The sequence below is a fragment of the Bactrocera neohumeralis genome, chromosome 3 (genome assembly GCF_024586455.1).
Source record: "Bactrocera neohumeralis isolate Rockhampton chromosome 3, APGP_CSIRO_Bneo_wtdbg2-racon-allhic-juicebox.fasta_v2, whole genome shotgun sequence".
Taxonomy (NCBI): domain Eukaryota; kingdom Metazoa; phylum Arthropoda; class Insecta; order Diptera; family Tephritidae; genus Bactrocera; species Bactrocera neohumeralis.
Window position 1 is genome coordinate 63,679,061 of NC_065920.1, and position 17,917 is coordinate 63,696,977.

Sequence of the window (17,917 nt, forward strand, 5' to 3'; positions counted from 1 at the left end):
AGAGTGAAGGTTGACATCACCGCCGTCCAACAGGTGCGTTAGACGGGACAATGACTGAGACGAGTAGGTTCTTATGGCATTTACTATAGTGGCCATATAAAGGAGCGTAAATGTGGTGTGGGATTCGTGGTGGGAGAGAGACTCCGTCGCCGCATCCTGTCATTCACCCCGGTGGATGAACGTCTAGCCACAATCCGCATCAAAGCGAAGTTCTTCAACATATCGCTGATTTGCTCCCACGTCTTCACGGAAGAGAAGGACGATGTGAACAAAGATATCTTCTATGAGGGCTTGGAGCACACCTATGAGAAACATCCTTAAACGGGTTGGAGCTGATCGACTTCATCTAGACCCGAATACGGTTTTCTGTAGAACTAGATTTAATAGGAAAATTCATTAAGCTACCTAGCTGTCTCCGGATTGAAGAGCCACCAACCAGATCGATCATGACACGTCTACAGTGTTTTAGACGTGCGCACGCTCCGAGGTCCTAACATCGGCTCGGACCACTATCTTGTTGCAGCCATGATACGCACCCGCCTCTGTGCTGCAAACAACCAATGTCAACAATCACAAGGAAGGATCGACGTCGATAAGCTACAATCGGCATTTCAAGGTCCATAGTACAACTGCAAACAAAACCATTGGTTTCCGGAAAAGATAAAAGAACAGCTGGTACGTGTCGCAGTGGAGAAAAAACGAACTGCGAACCTCGCAACGTCACAATCGACCACAACACGTGGGGGATAGGATAGATACCGAGAGTTGAAGAAGTAATCGAAACGCATTTGCAGACAAAAGAAAAGAGAGGCAAAAATGAGTAAGCACGAACAAACTGGCCGATAGGGGTAATGCTCGAAAACTCCACAAAAAGTTGCGGCGACTAACAGAAGGTTTCAAGAACGGAGCATACGCTTATAGAACCCCAAAGGTGATCTAGTGAGTGATGAACAGAGCATACTGAAGTTATGGAAGGAACACTTCTCCAGCCTGCTGAATAGCAATGAAAGCATAACAGCAGAAGATGGCGAACCCGATTCCCCAATCTATGACGATGGAGCGGTCGTTCTATTGCCCGACCATAAGGAAGTTCGAATAAGTAGCAATTACCCGTCTGAAGAACAACAAAGCGAGGGGAGCCAATGGATTGCCGCCCAATAGCTTCTTTGTAAAATATGGTCAAACGAAAGCATGCCCGCTGATTAGAATTTAAGTGTGCTCTGCCCAATTCACAAAACATATACATATACAACTATCTGAGATAAGCCTCCTCAACATCGCATATATGGTTATATTGAGCGCATTATATGAAAGATTAAAGCCAACCGTCAACAAACTGATTGGATCTTATCAGTGTGACTTTAGGCCTGGAAAATCAACAACTGACCAGACATTCATCATATTCCAAATCTTGAAAAAGACCCTTGAAAGGAGAATCGACACGCCCCTCTTTGTCGATCTCAATGCTGCTTTTGACAGCACGAAAAGGAGCGATGTCCGAACTTGGTATCCCAGCAAAACTAATACGGCTGTGTAAGCTGACGTTAAGCAATACAAAAAGCTCCGTCAGAATCGGGGAGGAGCTCTCTGATCCGTTCGTTTTAGACAAGGCGACTTCCTTTCTTGCGACTTCTTCAATCTATCCCTTGGAGATGTACCAAAAGCTCCGTCTAATCAGGAGGGACCTCTCCGGGCCGTTAGATACCAAACGAGGTTTCAAACAAGGCGAGTCTATATCCCTTGAACGCTTTAACTTACTTCTGGATAAAATAATTCGAGTTACGGAGCTGAATAGAAAAGGTACAATCCTACGGATGGGTGTACAGCTGCTGGCGTTTACCGATGGTGTTAATCTCATTGGCCTCAACAACCGTGCCGTTAAGATAAGGAAGAACGACTGGCAAACAGTTGTAAACGCGGCTATATTAGTATATGCGGTGTCTACGCCAATAAAGAAGAAGAAGAACGAAGGCCTGTTGTGGAAAAAAAAATTCAGTACGGGTCAAATTTGATCGGATGGTATTATCGGCTGAGTGGATGGTCATCATGGGTCTACTGAGGTACGCATCAACTTTCCATGTTATAGCATATAACTATGCTTCTACGCCAACTAAACGAACATTGAACCAGAAAACCTTCGGGGCTTACGATATTAGGCAGCTACCACTACAAACTCATGAATCTTTATACCCTGAACAGGGTATATTAAGTTTGTAACGAAGTTTGTAACACCCAGAAGGAATCGTCGGAGACCCTATAAAGTATATATATAAATGATCAGTATGTCGAGCTGAGTCGATTTAGCCATGTCCGTCTGTCTGTCCGTCCGTCTGTCTGTATATATACGAACTAGTCCCTCAGTTTTTAAGATATTGTTTTGAAATTTTGCAAACGTCATTTTATCTTCAAGAAGCTGCTCATTTGTCGGAACGGCCGATATCGGACCACTATAACATATAGCTGCCATACAAACTGAACGATCGGAATCTAGTGCTGGTATGGAAAACTTTCACATTTGACAAGATATATTAACAAAATTTGGTATATGTTATTTTCTAAAGCAACAATGTAATCTCCGAAGAAATTGTTCAGATCGGTTAACTATAGCATACAGCTTCCATACAAATTGAACACATAGTAACTAACAGAAATGCATCTGTGAAGGGTATTTAGCTTCGGTGCAACCGAAGTTAACGTTTTTCTTGTTTCTCATTATTTTCTCATCTGATTATGTGGTTAGTCATGAAAGCTTCGCTCAGAAAGCAAAAATCAGTTGACACGCTCTATGGACTCGACCAAAACATTTAAAAACAAAATATCATTAAAGTTTTCGCAAACCCATTAATCCACAAAAATATTAATTCAATGTAAACAAATTTTTTTTACACACTTTTTGTGAACTACAAATCAAATATGGAGTCATAAAGTGCCGGAAAGCCACACGCAAGCGGCTTTTGCTCGATTTACGATATCAATGCGCTTTGTGTCGGCCAATCTGTGTCACCGATGCGTGCTCGTGAATTATTGCTCACCAACAACGGTACATTGTTTGAAACTCCCTAATGACGGTTTGCGGGTGGCCGCGACGATAGAATGAATTTATCACGAAAGTTAATTGCACTCACACACACACACACCTATGCTCATACACATACATGTGATTATTAGTACATACACACAACTATTGTGTGTAGTTGTCTTTGTAATAGTGACGGTGGCACAAAGTTGAAATGCGATAAAATGCCAAAACGAGCTGATAAGAGTAATAAGTTATGTGGAAAGTGTTTAATTTTAGTCAACAACAAATGAGTGACGCTTAACTGATGGTTTGTCATTTGAGTGGAAATTTATTTCCAACCAACAATGCAGATAACTGTGCGTTGTCAGATTGATAAATTCCTTTTATTCGCGATTTTATTCATGTTTGTTTGAATGAACTAATTAAAAGACAATTATATTGCTGATAAATGAACTTTCGCATGACAGGGTGGTTCATATGTTGCATGCAATTGTGTACTTGCAACATGTTGCACAGCGTAATATTGAATAACGAAGAATATTAGGTTGGAGTTAGATTACAATCAATTTCAATGAGAAAAAAGTGGGCGTGACCTTACCCTGAAATAAGTTTGATTGCCGTCAAATAAGTCTAAAGCTTTCAGATCTTTTCCCCAAGAGTTTGCTAAGCTTCGTATCTTATTGCCTTATGTTAGTATGAAAACCAAACTTGCGGTGGCCAGTGTAGAATGCGACAAGTAGCTTGAATTTGTTCCTAGAGAAGTTGATTACATATTTTAACTTGACATTTCGCATGCCTTGAAATTGTAGGCAATAGCGCTCTCTGCCTACTCCTTCTTCCTTGCGGAGCAGATCCTCTATGGTATGAGGAACCACCGCAATGTAAGGTTCAGGTCACTACCATGTTAGTGGATGCTTCGGAGCGGGCGAGCTCATCAACCTGTACCTTTGTGACCGGGCACCCAGATGAGGTGCACTTGGTTACGTTCCGCTAGACTATTCAGCCGTTTTCTACACTCTTTTACTAGTAGCGATTTGATCTCATAGGCAGAGATTGCCTTAAGTGCTGCTTGCCTATCGCTAAGTATAGTTATACGTTCCTTGCGATAGTTGCGTTGGAGACTTCTGCATAAAAAATGCTCAGAAAACTTCCCATATGTATGGAGGTATGGTTTGTGCGTGGTCCTATTACTCCTGCACCAATTCGCTCCAACGTTTTCGAGCCGTCAGTGAACCACTTAATTGTACTATCCCTAATCCATTCAGCCTTGTTCCCTTGGTATTAAATCACTTAATTCTTTCATCCGCTGGGATGAGATTACCTTACCTCTGACACACTCTTCTGCTGTCATTTGGAGTAGTGTGTATTTGGCTGCCTGACCGATTATTAGAAGAAGTTCAAGCATGACTTCAAATGCTGCTGAAGGGCATGTGCGTTTTGCAACCGACATGCAGATGCATGCAAGTCGTTGCAGCTTCATGGTGTACAACCACCTAACAATTCTTGGCGTGCAGCACCAGGATTTATCAGTTAGTCGATTGCACACCATTAGTGCCTTGGTCGCTTTGACCATGTCAGGTCAACAAGCTGCTCCCACCGCAGAGTGGAATCCAGCATCCAATACTCTCGGTTAATATTACAGAATGTCATGTATTTCCGTCTCTATGGCATATCAGAATGAAATGTTATGGGCATATTTTTTTTTTTTTTTGGAATATTCCGATTTGGAACCAAAACATATTGAAATCGGTCTATAATTTCTCATAACTTCTACACCCCAAAAATACGGATCCCCAAACTTTTCGTTAATTTATATATTCACTCTCAATACAGTCCAAAAATGGGCATCGCAAGCGAGTCTGGGGTTGAACCCGTAGAAAACGGTTCTGGTTGTGTTCACAAGAAAGTACAAAATCCCTCTATGGACGTACCCTTCGATAAATGGGACACAACACTCCCTCAAGAACTGCACCAAGTACCTGAAGGTAGTCATGAACGGAAAACTGCACAACGTAGAAGAAAGAGTGAGAAAAACTAGCAATGCTTTATATGTGTGCAGGCAGATGCTCAGCACAACCTGGTGCTCTCTCCTTCTCTCATCCACTGCTGCTACAAAGCTATTGTAAGACCAATTCTGTCTAGTTTGCAGTGGTATGGTAGACAATCGTGCAGAAATCCAACTCCGGAAGCCAATGGCAAATGTTCAGAGGCTCGCTGCGCTGTACATAATGGGAGCTTTCAGAACAATTGCAATGGCGACTCTTGAACTGGTACTAAACCTGCCACCTATAGAACTCTTCGCTGAAAACTGCGCAGCAAACTCGGTGGGACGATTACTGGCTACAGGAGAATTTACATATAGCACCTTCGGGCATAGCTCGGCGGGTAATAGCGGTTGGGCCAACACCGACTACATGAGCTCACTTTTCAACTGGGAAAGAAGGTGCAAAGTAAGGAAAGATGGCTGGCGTGAAAGTCTGTTAGCTACGCGCAACACTCTAAACATCTATATGGATGGCTAGGAAATGGAATATTTAGTTGGTGAGGGAATATACTGTCCAGAGTTAGGCATAAGACAGCCTTTTAAATTGCCGGATCACAGCAAAATACAATTTTTCAAGCTGAGGTTTTTTGCTATTGTGAAAGCCGCGGAGCTGGCCTCTAAGTCGCCTGCAAGCAATTCCAGAGTCAACATCTAAGTATACAGCCAAGCAGCAATCAAGGCAGTAACCTAGTATCACATATCGACCAGAAGTGTGTTGGGAATCAAGGTAGCAGTGGAAAGTGTTGCCAGAAGCAAGCCACTTCACTTTTACTGGGCGACAGGCCACAAAAGCATCGAGGGCAATGAAAGGAATGAAAAGGAAGTTCTTACATCCCTGAAATTCTAACAATTAAAAGCGTATTTTTTTCGAGATCCCGCCCGAAAGTTAGTGCTACCTTACTTCCTTCAATTGATATGATTTGTATTACTCATATCAGCGCCACCCATTATTTTAATTCTTTCAATATATACTCTACTGTATTTAAGTTTGAGTAGATATTTGTGTGTTTGTGTACATTCATTTGCCATTTCTGTATGCCCATCACTTGACGCCATTGACTTACTTTTAACTCATTGACTTTAATGCATAAATGTGCAACTTATTATCGTCGTTTGTGCAAACATTCATAAAGCAGCTTTGTTGCATTTAATTAAGGCGCTATTGATAGCAGCGGACATGGAGTCCTCCTCGCGAAGGTAAATGTATTTATAATTGTAGCACCTACGCTTTTGTACGCACACAAACACATACATATACACACAAACACACATGCATGCATAGACAAGCCACCTGTGCGATGCCTTGCCCCGCCGAAGTGGCCCGTGCGGCAACAAATCAATGCCTGAATAAACAATGCAACTTAATCAGAAATTCAATCAATTGACGTAACAACGTAATGCTTGCTATGCGAGCGTGCGTGCGTGTAGTGGTGGCGGTAGTGAGGTCTTTTGGCCTCTTTTGCCCACATTTGCATTTACACGTTCTGTATTGAACTTAAATAATTAAATTCGTAACTGAAAGCTGTCCGGAGATTTATAAATATAAATTGAATTTTATAAATATTCTTACGAGGGTTAGGCTTTTACTTGATTGGATGTGGCATTTCTTTAGATTAAATCTACTTTTTTTTCATTTGCAGGCCAACGGATTGGAGAGCACAGTGTGTGGAATCACCTTCTAAGCAGTTTGGTATGTAGAAATAAGCTTTTTGTATCATTTAATTTGGTTACGTAACCTCAAAAGATTTTAAATAGTTATAGGCGTTTGAGTCAGAAGCACTATCTTATTCCCGGTCGCTTATAATTGCATCATCACTGCGATATTTCTTGAACGACTATGTTAAAATATGCGTTAGAGTGCAAACTATAACTAGTTACTTAAAGAACAATTACAAACAGGTTTAGATTAAACTGGTTACTAACTAGTTACAAAGAAAGGAGTTGCGACACTAGTTGTTATTTTTAATCATTTTTAAAAAAAGTAATGTTTTACTAAAACTGTATATTAAATCAATTTACATTACTAACTAGTTTCGATTGAACTAGTTTATAACTAGTTACAACGAAATGAATTGTGAAACTAGTTGTTATTTATACTATTTTTCGTGTATTCACTTCTATTAATATTTTTCAAATAAATTTTATATTAAATAAATTTCCATGGGTCAGTTCTTATTGTTTAGAAAGTACTTCCTTTAACAGAAAGTAAAAAGTAGTCTTCAATTTTAATCACTATCTATTTCTTGTGAGTGATTTTATGTATTTTCTTTGCTCGAAGCAACTCATTTGTGACAAAAACAAGACACTTATACTTTTAAACTAGTTATTTAAGGACTAGTTTATACCATATTGGTTAAATTTTCGGAGCTGGAATGCCTTCTTTAAAGTATTTTCACTCTTGAGGCTTTTTAAATATTATTAGTGCTATAATATATCCATATTCTCAATTTTCATTTATCTTACTTACCACATACATATGTATATTAATTTATAAATTTTTAAATAGGTGGTAACTCTTGACCAAAATCTGTCTTACTACCTTCTTAAATATCTTTAGCTTCATACCCTTAAAGAACTTTTCCATTTAAATTGATTTTGATTATCATATCGCTATATATTCATTTTATAATCTATCAATTTAAATGCCCTCAAATTTGTGAATAGATGGCTACGCTATCGGAATTGTTTTAATCGTAATTCAGCCCTTCTTCTATATATTTTCAATTATAACCTTTCTTACACTCATTTAGCTTGATCTTTATTGAAATTAATTATTTATCTTATTCATAAATTTTAATTTATGATAAGGTGGCAACCCCGTTCACAATATTTTTTAACGTAAATCGCTTAAATCTTTTCAGTTTGATTCACACATTGTAAAAAATTAGTACACAAATAAAAAAAATGTAATAAAAATCTCCAGATAGGTGGCAACTCATTTTACCAGTTTTGGGGTCTAGAGCACTTGATAAATATATTTTTATAATTGGTTTATCTTTTGCATTAATATAAAAACACTAATTTTTTAAATACATATGTATGTGGCAGCCGTTCTTAGAATAGTTTTAAGGATACTTCTCAGAATAGTTCCAAGAATAAAATCTTGACGATGTAACCCTGTTCAGCATAGCGTATACCGTTAGTCAACTCTTCTCGCACTTATTTTCATTCTTTACCTTCCTTAAACCTTTTAAGCTTGATCCTTATGAAAATGAAGTGTTTATTTTAAACATAAATTTTAATTTGGAATGAGGTGGCAACCTTTCTTAAAAAAATTTAAGCATCAGCCGCTTAAATCTTTTAAATTGATTATGTAATGAATGTACATTGTAAAAAGGCTGAAAAAATTTTGTATTCGTTTTTTTTTAGACAGGTGGCAACTCAATTTTCCATTATTTTATGAAAGTCACATAATAAACACATTGTTATGATTCGTTTATTTTAAAGATCAATAAAGTCTAATAACCATTAATGTTTTTTGTGATCAGATGGCAACCTTTCTTAAAATAACTTTAACTATTTAAAATTTAATATAAATAAAAAAAATAAAAAATTGTAAAAATGTAGGTTGTAAATATGTTGGTGAAAATAAAAACGGGATAAAATTTTGTAGATAGGTGGCAACTCTTTTCTTTCTTTCTTTTATGAACCCTCACCATCACTTGATAAGCATATTGTTATAATTTCGTTATTTTGAGTTTGTATTTTTTCAAAGTGCACCACTATTTGCGAAAAGATGGCAACCCTTAGCAGCATAGTTTTAACCCTTCTTGTAAATATTTTTAGTTGTAATTTTTTTTAAACCGCTTCAGTTCGATCCTTATGGTAGTAATGTATTTATCTTATTCATAAATTTTATTTTGCTAAATAGGTGGCAACCTTTTTAAATATATTTAAGTGTAGGTCACTTAAACCTTTGCAGTTTGATACATGTATGTATATATTTTAAAAGTTGAGAGATAATAACAAATTAGATAAAAATTTCTAAACAGGTGGCAACTCATTTAAATGGCACACTTATTCAAAATATTTTAAGGTAATTTAAATATCTTCGGTTTGATAAATACCATAAATTGCAAAAATTGGAAATTATACAAAATAATAAAAAAATTGTTATTAGGTGGCAACTCATTTCTCACTTAAATGGAAATCTTACACCAAATATTTTTAGATCATTTAAATATTTTCGGTTTGATATATGCCATAAATTGCAAAAATTGTAAAAATTGTGATATAATACAAATTAATAAAAAAATCTAATTAGGTGGCAACTTATTTTTCATTTAGATGAGAACCTTATTTTTAATTTATATTTTTCGATAAATACCATAAACTGTAAAAATTGGGATATAACACAAAATTAATAAAAAATTGCAATTGGGTGGCAACTCATTTTTTACGTAAATGACAACCTTGCCCAAAATAATTTTAGGTAATTTAAACCACTAGATTTGGATTGATAAATACATTGTAAAAATTGGGATATAATACAAAATTAATAAAAAAATATAATTAGGTGGCAACTCTTTTTACTGGTTTTGTGGCCTATAGCACTTGTTTCACTCGCGTCTTGAAAAAAATTACTCTAATTTTTAATTATTAGCTTACCTTTGCTGACTTTTAATTGCGTTTACGGCACTTGAAGAATGTTCTATGAATCTGTAAAGAGAAATTGAGAAAGGCATAAATATAAATTATAATTTATAATTATTGACAAAGTTAATTTTACATGAAAAATTAATTTGAAATATAAACAAAGTGACACACATAATACACTCTTAGGAAAATAACTCTTTGAAACTTGAGTGCTATTACTCTAAACACTTTACACTTCACTCTTTCTTTTACTCTCTTCAATATCTACTATCTTGCTCTTAATTTTTTTGAATCAGGCTCTCAACTCTTCTCTAACTATCTCTTAACTCTATGCAGAATAGCATTAAACTAAGCGCCTCTTTTGAGCCATTCAAGCGTGCAACTTTCGCACGTTGCAAGAAAAATTCAAAATATGTTTTTGTAACTGAAAATTCCCACAGTCATTAGAAATAAGGCGTTTCCATGTCAGCAGAGAAGCTTGACGTCGCCGGCAATGACCGCGTACGAACGCGAATGCCTACGAAATACCAACGATGACATGATCAAATTGCTAATGCAAAGCAATCGACACGCTATTAAGTGCTTTTCAAATGGATTCCTCAATTCTTTTTGGCATATTTTTTTCAGCGAATTTCCATAAATCAGCCTAAAAGTTTTCTCTTTCACAAAAAATTTCTAAAACTTCCGTGGAATTAGTGAAAATGCTGCGCATTTTTTGTTTGTTGTTGTTTGGCAATTTTTTACAGCTACACGCTGTAAGCTGCGCAACAGTTCTTTGTGTTTCGACACACACGCACATTTATATGTATAAATGTATAAGTGCTGTCTGTGTGTATTTGGCAAAGCCTATTTGCTAAATTGTCGCGCTTGGCTATTCAGCGTCACGTCTTCTGTTCGCCCTTGTAAAAGCGTCATGTATCGGGTGATTTTTTAAGAGCTTGATAACTTCTTTATTTGAAACGTTAGATTGGTTCATGACATTTACTTTTTGAAGATAATTTCATTTAAATGTTGACCGCGGCTGCGTCTTAGGTGGTCCATTCGGAAAGTCCAATTTTGGGCAACTTTTTCGAGCATTTCGGCCGGAATAGCCCGAATTTCTTCGGAAATGTTGTCTTCCAAAGCTGGAATAGTTGCTGGCTTATTTCTGTAGACTTTAGACTTGACGTAGCCCCACAAAAAATAGTCTAAAGGCGTTAAATCGCATGATCTTGGTGGCCAACTTACGGGTCCATTTCTTGAGATGAATTGTTCTCCGAAGTTTTCCCTCAAAATGGCCATAGAATGGCGAGCTGTGTGGCATGTAGCGCCATCTTGTTGAAACCACATGAGTCAAAAAGTAAATGTCATGAACCAATCTAACGTTTCAAATAAAGAACCGATGAGATTTTGCAAATTTTATGCGTTTTTTTTTAAAAAAAAGTTATCAAGCTCTTAAAAAATCACCCGATATATCACGCGCGTGACTAGAATCTAATGCAGCTATTATCAGCGCTAGTGTTTGTTAATACCTCAGTATGTGTGTGTGTGTGTCCGTGTAATGAGTGCTTATCTAGGCAATGCAAATATGCAAATATCATTGACATGCAGATTACATTTTGCAGTGTTTTTGTTGTAGGCGGGGCGTACTACAATTGCTTTTAGCGGAAGTAAAATTAGATTAGCATCCATCAAGCCCCGTAAAGTATGCTAATAAGTAGACAAAATAAGGCAGAGAATGAAAGAAATGGTTTAATTACATTTTATTGATTTTTAAATTAGTAATTAAAAATATCGAAATAACTGTAAATACAAAAAGTAAGGTAGGCTTAAGTTTGGTGCAACCGAATTTTTTATACTTTCGCAAATCCGCTCACTAAGTTTCATTATTACATTTTCCTACGTACCCGAGATTTTTCATGGTGTTTTCTAAATGATTTCGTGCAATAATATCCAATTCAAGCATAAAAAAATCATTAATCAAGGCTGTATAGTGTTCCCCATGCCCCAAAATATGGACCCATGACTTCCTCTGCGCATAGACCACAACAAACATTTATTTTTGAGAATTTAGCGTCGTCTTAACAATGGTTTGTGTATTATCATCACTTGAAATGCGACAATTTTGTTTACTTATGTATATATTCAACCAAAGGTGAGCTTCATCGTTGAACAAAATTTTCCTTTGAAAATCATGATATGTTGTTATATCGTTTTGGGCCCATTCACCGAACGTGCAAAGAGCTTGATGGTCGCTCGGCTTCAATTCTTGCAAATGGCAAACCCAACTGAGTATTAAGCAAGTAACAAAAAGACAAACTCCGAGAGAAGTATTGCCTCATTGAAAACCGCACATCTAAGAAAACACTCGATACAGATGTGATATAAACTCAAACAAAAAGCTGAAATTTATATATTAACTATATGAGAAAAACTTAAATCAGAGAAAAGTCCTTACCGGTATACTCAGGTATACTAGATAACATATTTTTACGTAATTTTATTGACCGATATATGCATTTAGTTTATTGGAACTATGGTAGTAATCCGCTTTTATCCACTTTTTTGACATAACAACACAACATAGATTGTTTCCGAATTTTATTAGGAAATGGGGGCTAAGGGTAGTATTTAACCGATTTTACCCATTTTTGACACAAGAGCACACTATTATGAGGAAAACATTTTCATTGAATATTAGTGCCCTCAGTGTATTTTCGCTAAAAAATCAGCTACCGGCCTTGAGGTCACATATTCGGTTTGCGAAGCTTAGATTTTGTTAATTTTTGAGCCTGAGTTGGCTAAAAAGCATAGGAAAGTGAAAGAATCAGTTGAAATTTAAAATTTAATATATAAAGGTATTGTGAAAAAGTATCACGAAATTGTAGAGAAAGCGCAAAGTATTAAATTATTTATCAATATTAATTTTGTCGCCCTCAAAGTAATCCCCACCAGATGAAATACACTTATGTGAACGATTTTTCCAGTCCTCGAAACACTTTTCATAAGCACTTTTTGGTATGGTCTTCAGCTCCTTCAGCGAATTTTGTTTTATCTCGTCGATCGACTGAAACTGCGTTCCCCTCACACGGAGCCAAATCTGCTGAATGCGGTGGTTGATCGATGGTATTCGTTGCGTTTTTATACTCTCGTAACAAGTTGCTAAGGAGAGTATTATAGTTTTGTTCACATAACGGTTGTTTGTAAGTCCTAAAACTAAAAGAGTCAGATATAGGGTTATGCATACCAAAGTGATCAGGGTGACGAGTAGAGTCGAAATCCGGATGTCTGTCTGTCCGTCCGTCCGTCTGTCCGTGCAAGCTGTAACTTGAGTAAAAATTGAGATATCATGATGAAATTTGGTACACGTATTTCTTGGCTTCATAAGAAGGTTAAGTTCGAAGATGGGCAAAATCGGCCCACTACCACGCCCACAAAATGGCGGAAACCGAAAACATATAAAGTGTCATAACTAAGCCATAAATAAAGATATTATATTAAAGTGAAATTTGGCACAAAGAATCGCATTAGGGAGGGGCATATTTGGACGCAATTTTTTTGGAAAAGTGGGCGTGGCCCCGCCCCCTACTAAGTTTTTTGTACGTATCTCGGAAACTACTACAGCTATGTCAACCAAACTCTACAGAGTCGTTTTCTTCAGCCATTTCCATATACAGTTTAAAAATGGAAGAAATCGGATAATAACCACGCCCACCTCCCATACAAAGTTTATGTTGAAAATCACTAAAAGTGCGTTAACAGACTAACAAAAAACGTCAGAAACACTAAATTTTACGGAAGAAAGGGCAGAAGGAAGCTGCACCCAGGCTTTTTTAAAAATTGAAAATGGGAGTGGCGTCGCCCACTTATGGACCAAAAACCATATCTCAGGAACTACTGGACCGATTTCAATGAAATTCGGTATATAATATTTTCTTAACACCCTGATGACATGTACGAAATATAGGTGAAATCGGTTCATAACCACGCCTTTATCCAATATAACGCTATTTTGAATTCCATCTGATGTCTTTTCTGTATAATTTTATACATTAGGAACCAATGATGATAGCGGAATAAAACTTTAAAAAAATACGGTATTTGAAAAATATGTAAATGACGTATAATGAAATCTCGATTATCACTTTATCATGCGAGAGTATAAAATGTTCGGTGACACCCGAACTTAGCCCTTCCTTACTTGTTGATTTTGAATTCTGTCACAATCGTGGTTCGATGCGATGGTGCATTATCATCGATGATTTGTTTTTGCACAATTCGGGCCGTTTTCGACGGTTGTTCTCACCCAAACGCCTCAATACGGCCAAATAGAACTTTTTATTGACCTCCGTCCTTCCAGAACAAATTCATAATGTACCAAACCACGAATATCGAAAAAAATTAGCATCACATTCATTTTTGAGCGGCTTAGTCGTGTTTTTTTTTTGGTTCGGCTCGTTTTTCCCCTCCATTCCAATGATTGTAGACTTGTTTGCATGTCAAACTCATAAACTCTTGTACCATCGGCAGTTATAATGATCTCCATTAATGTGGGATCAGAACTGCTACAATCCAGCATGTCCAAAAGACCTGTTTACGGTACTCTTTTCGAAAAAAAAACAGCTTTATCGGGACGAGTCGAGCAAGAAGTCAATTGAAGAGGTCGAACGTCGTTCAGAACAGGGCATATTCAACGGTCTCTCGACCGTTTTTGAAGTCTTTGTACGATTCGTTGGCTTGTGTTTTTGATAAAACTGAATCATCGTAAGCCTTTTCCAACATTCACAATGATTCCGCACAAGAAATACAAAATTTTAGACAAATTATTTCAGGAATAATCTTTTCCTGACAATGTCTGTGCGCAAAAAATAGGTTGCATCATGTCAATACCTCCCCTAGCTTCCATATACCCATCACAAATGTAAACACAAGGTTTTTCGAACTTTATGTATACCACATATCTCGGCCAACCTGTCAGTTATCACCATGAAAAGGAGAGAATATGAGAGCAGTGTGTCCTTGTACCTGAAATTAATAAAATTGCTCGAAAACTTGACCTCTCCCCTATATAAGAATTATGTAACATACGGGTAACTTAACTCCATCTGATTGGTGATGGTACCTTAATGAACCTAAGGGAACATTTTATTAGCCGCATGTTGTCCGAATGGACGAAAATACTTCAGCTCTGAAAGTAATCGACGCAGTACCCGCCGGGAGAAGCAGAGGAACGGAAAAACCTCCACTCCGTTGGAAAAACCCAGTGGAGAAGGACCTGGCTTCGCTTAGAATCTTCAATTGGCGCCACATTACAACAAGAAGAAAAGACTGGCGCGCTGTTGTTAACTCGGCTGTACTACTCTACGCCTGTAAAGTAAAAGAGCTATTGACAAAAATAGATAAAATCGGATCGATACTACTCTCAACTTTGATTTTCGTTTTTCTTACACACCTTTTACGAATATGTCATTCAGTGCATGAGCTCTTGTCATTTACGAGATAAATACAAAAAAATGCGAATTTCATCGAAAAATCAGGTTTAGAGCCCCGTAATACCTCGCCGGTGTGAGTTACGACTTTGTTGCACTGAGCACTTTTGTAGACTGAACAATTCTGCGAAATATGCGTCTAAAGTCAAAGCGATGCCATATAATACCTCTGATCTGTAGGAATTTAAAGATAAAAACTCACGATCGTCCAGGTCCAGTACTTAATTTTAATAGTAGTTCTAGTTTTATTCGTCGCATCGGGTCATGCTATACCTTTTTGGAAAGCTCATTTCGCTAACACGTGTTTGATTGATTGCCGTTTCTTTTAAGTCGTTCGTGAGTTATAGCGTCGCAAATATGGAGCAAAATAAAGAGAAAATACGGCATATTTTACAGGAAAAGGATAAAAAATTGTGCAGTTTATGGACCCGATACAGTTTCCATTTCCACCTCACAACGATGGTTTCAACGTTTTCGTTCTGGTATAGAGGTGGTCGAAGATGCGCCACGCTCCGGAAGGCCTGTCGTTCAAAATTGCGATAAAATCGCTGCATTGGTCGAAAGAGACCGGCATAGTAGCAGCCGTAGCATCGGTCAAGAGCTGGGCATGAGCCATCAAAAATTCATTTCAACTTCAATAAAAAAAAAATTCAATAAAAATAAGGAATTTTTTTAGGGTATTTCCAAGAAAATTTCGTGACGGGACTGAAAAAAATTAATAGTTCAAAGAAAAAAACACCCTAGTATACATATATAGAGAGAGTTCGATTTATGGGAGGAAATGTGTATCAAATTTGACTTATCTGTTGCCAATTTAAAAGTTCAAGTTATGGAAAACTAACGAAGTACAGATTTCCTTCCATAACTCGAACTCTCTCTAGCTCAAAGTTTCTTTACGGATTATGGTGATTCGAGTTTGGGAATTTCAACTGTATATATAATTAATTACTTGGATTCCGAGCCTATGGTTGACGGTTTGCATCTTAAGGTATTTCCTTGGCTTTGATTCTTGTAAGTTGGAAGAGTATAAACTCTTCGGTTGCACCCGAACTTAGCCCTTCCTTACTTGTTTTTTATTTCTATTTATGTTCAATATGAGTTTTTGTTTTTGGTAATGTCTTTTCTGTGTGTTTACTAACTTTTTCGGTAAAAAAAAACACATTTTAATTTTCTTAATATATTCGAGTACGTTTCATTTTTCTCTTTCTTATATTTTTTGCTCACTCATTAATTTTTCTTATTTCCGAATTTTTGGTACGGTAGGATAATTTTGTTAATTTGAAAAATTTCCACATTATATATATTTACTACGATTTAGTTGTTATATAATTTTCTGCATTTTTTTCTTCCTTAAATTTTTTTTTGTTCCACCTATTAAGTTTATAATATTTGATAATTAGCTTTACCAAAGGAGAACTTCCTTCACTTGAAAAATTCCCACAAGCTTCATATCAATTGCAAATAAATAGACACATCCGTAAGGGGTAAATTGTAAACACCGTTATCAAGCAACTTCACACCCTACCTTTTTGTTTGCTCATGTATTTATAACTAAAGCGGACAGATAATGGCCAAAGCCGCAGCTAAGGGTGCATTTAGGCGTGCAACCGAACTAGGATCAGATACACATACGTATGTATATACAAACTTACAAACAAGCAAGCACACTTGGAATTAAATACACACACATATACACAAATCCAAAAAAGGAATCAACGCTGGGTAGTTAAAAATAACAAGCTGAGCCGCCTCATATGACATATCACTAAACAAATACAAGGCAAATGTGCGCGTGTATGTGTGTGTGTCTGTGCTTGTGTGCGTGCACACGGTTAAACTAACATTTATAATTGGCCATAAAAGCAATTAAAAAATATTAAAGTAGATTAGTGTGCGTAATAAATAGAAAGGATACCCCACTAGCACACAAACACACACACATACACACTCAAGCTAGGATAAATAAGCAACACAAGCATTAAAATTAACAACAAAGCAGCGCTATCACTATCCCAGTATCACAACGCCTGATCGCCGATAACAGGCACAACAAGCGGCTACAAACTGCTAATCGAGTAGGCACCCTCGCAAAGGCCAGCAGGCCGGTGCTCGAACACCCCTCTAGCGCTTGGTGCTTACTTTCCGCCAATTGACAACGATACGTATAAATATGTATGTATGCATATATACGTATATATGTGTGTGTATGTGAGTAGCCTCTCATACGCCCAAGTGGCAAAGTGCGGCTAAGTGTTAAGTGGTGCACTAGAAAGTTTGTATGCACGGTTGCTTGTGTATTTGTATTTGTAAGGGGGATGAGTAGGTTATTTGTTTGTGCGTTGCCATACTGAGCAATGCGATTAGTTGGCAATTAACAACAAATACAAATTGAATTAAACAACACGCATACTGATGCTGTGTCGCGCTATGGTGGGCAATTAAAAAATTATTATTGTCTGTTATTGTAAACAAATAAACGCTTGGAGAGTGTGCTTTAGAGCAAATATTATTGGAAAGTGTGGGAAAAACTGAAAAGAAATTGGTTTAGAAATTAATAATTTTTTTTTATGGATGTTAAATTGCTAAAATAGATAGCATTTTTTAGATCGAAACCCTAAAAAAGGTTGAGATTTCATTTTTACAACAACACACCGATTTTCGGTCCAGTAAAAAATACAATAAAGCAAATCGAAAGTTAGAAGCTATGGCTCATGGTGTTCCTATGCAGTAGTTGATGCCTACTGACCTAGTCTACCATATTCTTTTATCCTGGGATAGCACTCTCCATAA

At 36.9% G+C, this 17,917-nt stretch overlaps 1 protein-coding gene across 2 annotated transcripts in view; it reads right to left on the reverse strand.

Moving 5' to 3' along the window:
• Positions 1-17,917, reverse strand: part of LOC126754240 (protein numb) — a 126,008-nt gene that overhangs the window by 63,522 nt on the left and 44,569 nt on the right. For both annotated transcript variants that reach the window (XM_050466235.1, XM_050466237.1), the window contains exon 2: positions 9,672-9,722. The gene's annotated coding sequence lies outside the window, so the exon portion shown is untranslated. The remainder of the gene's footprint in view (positions 1-9,671; positions 9,723-17,917) is intronic.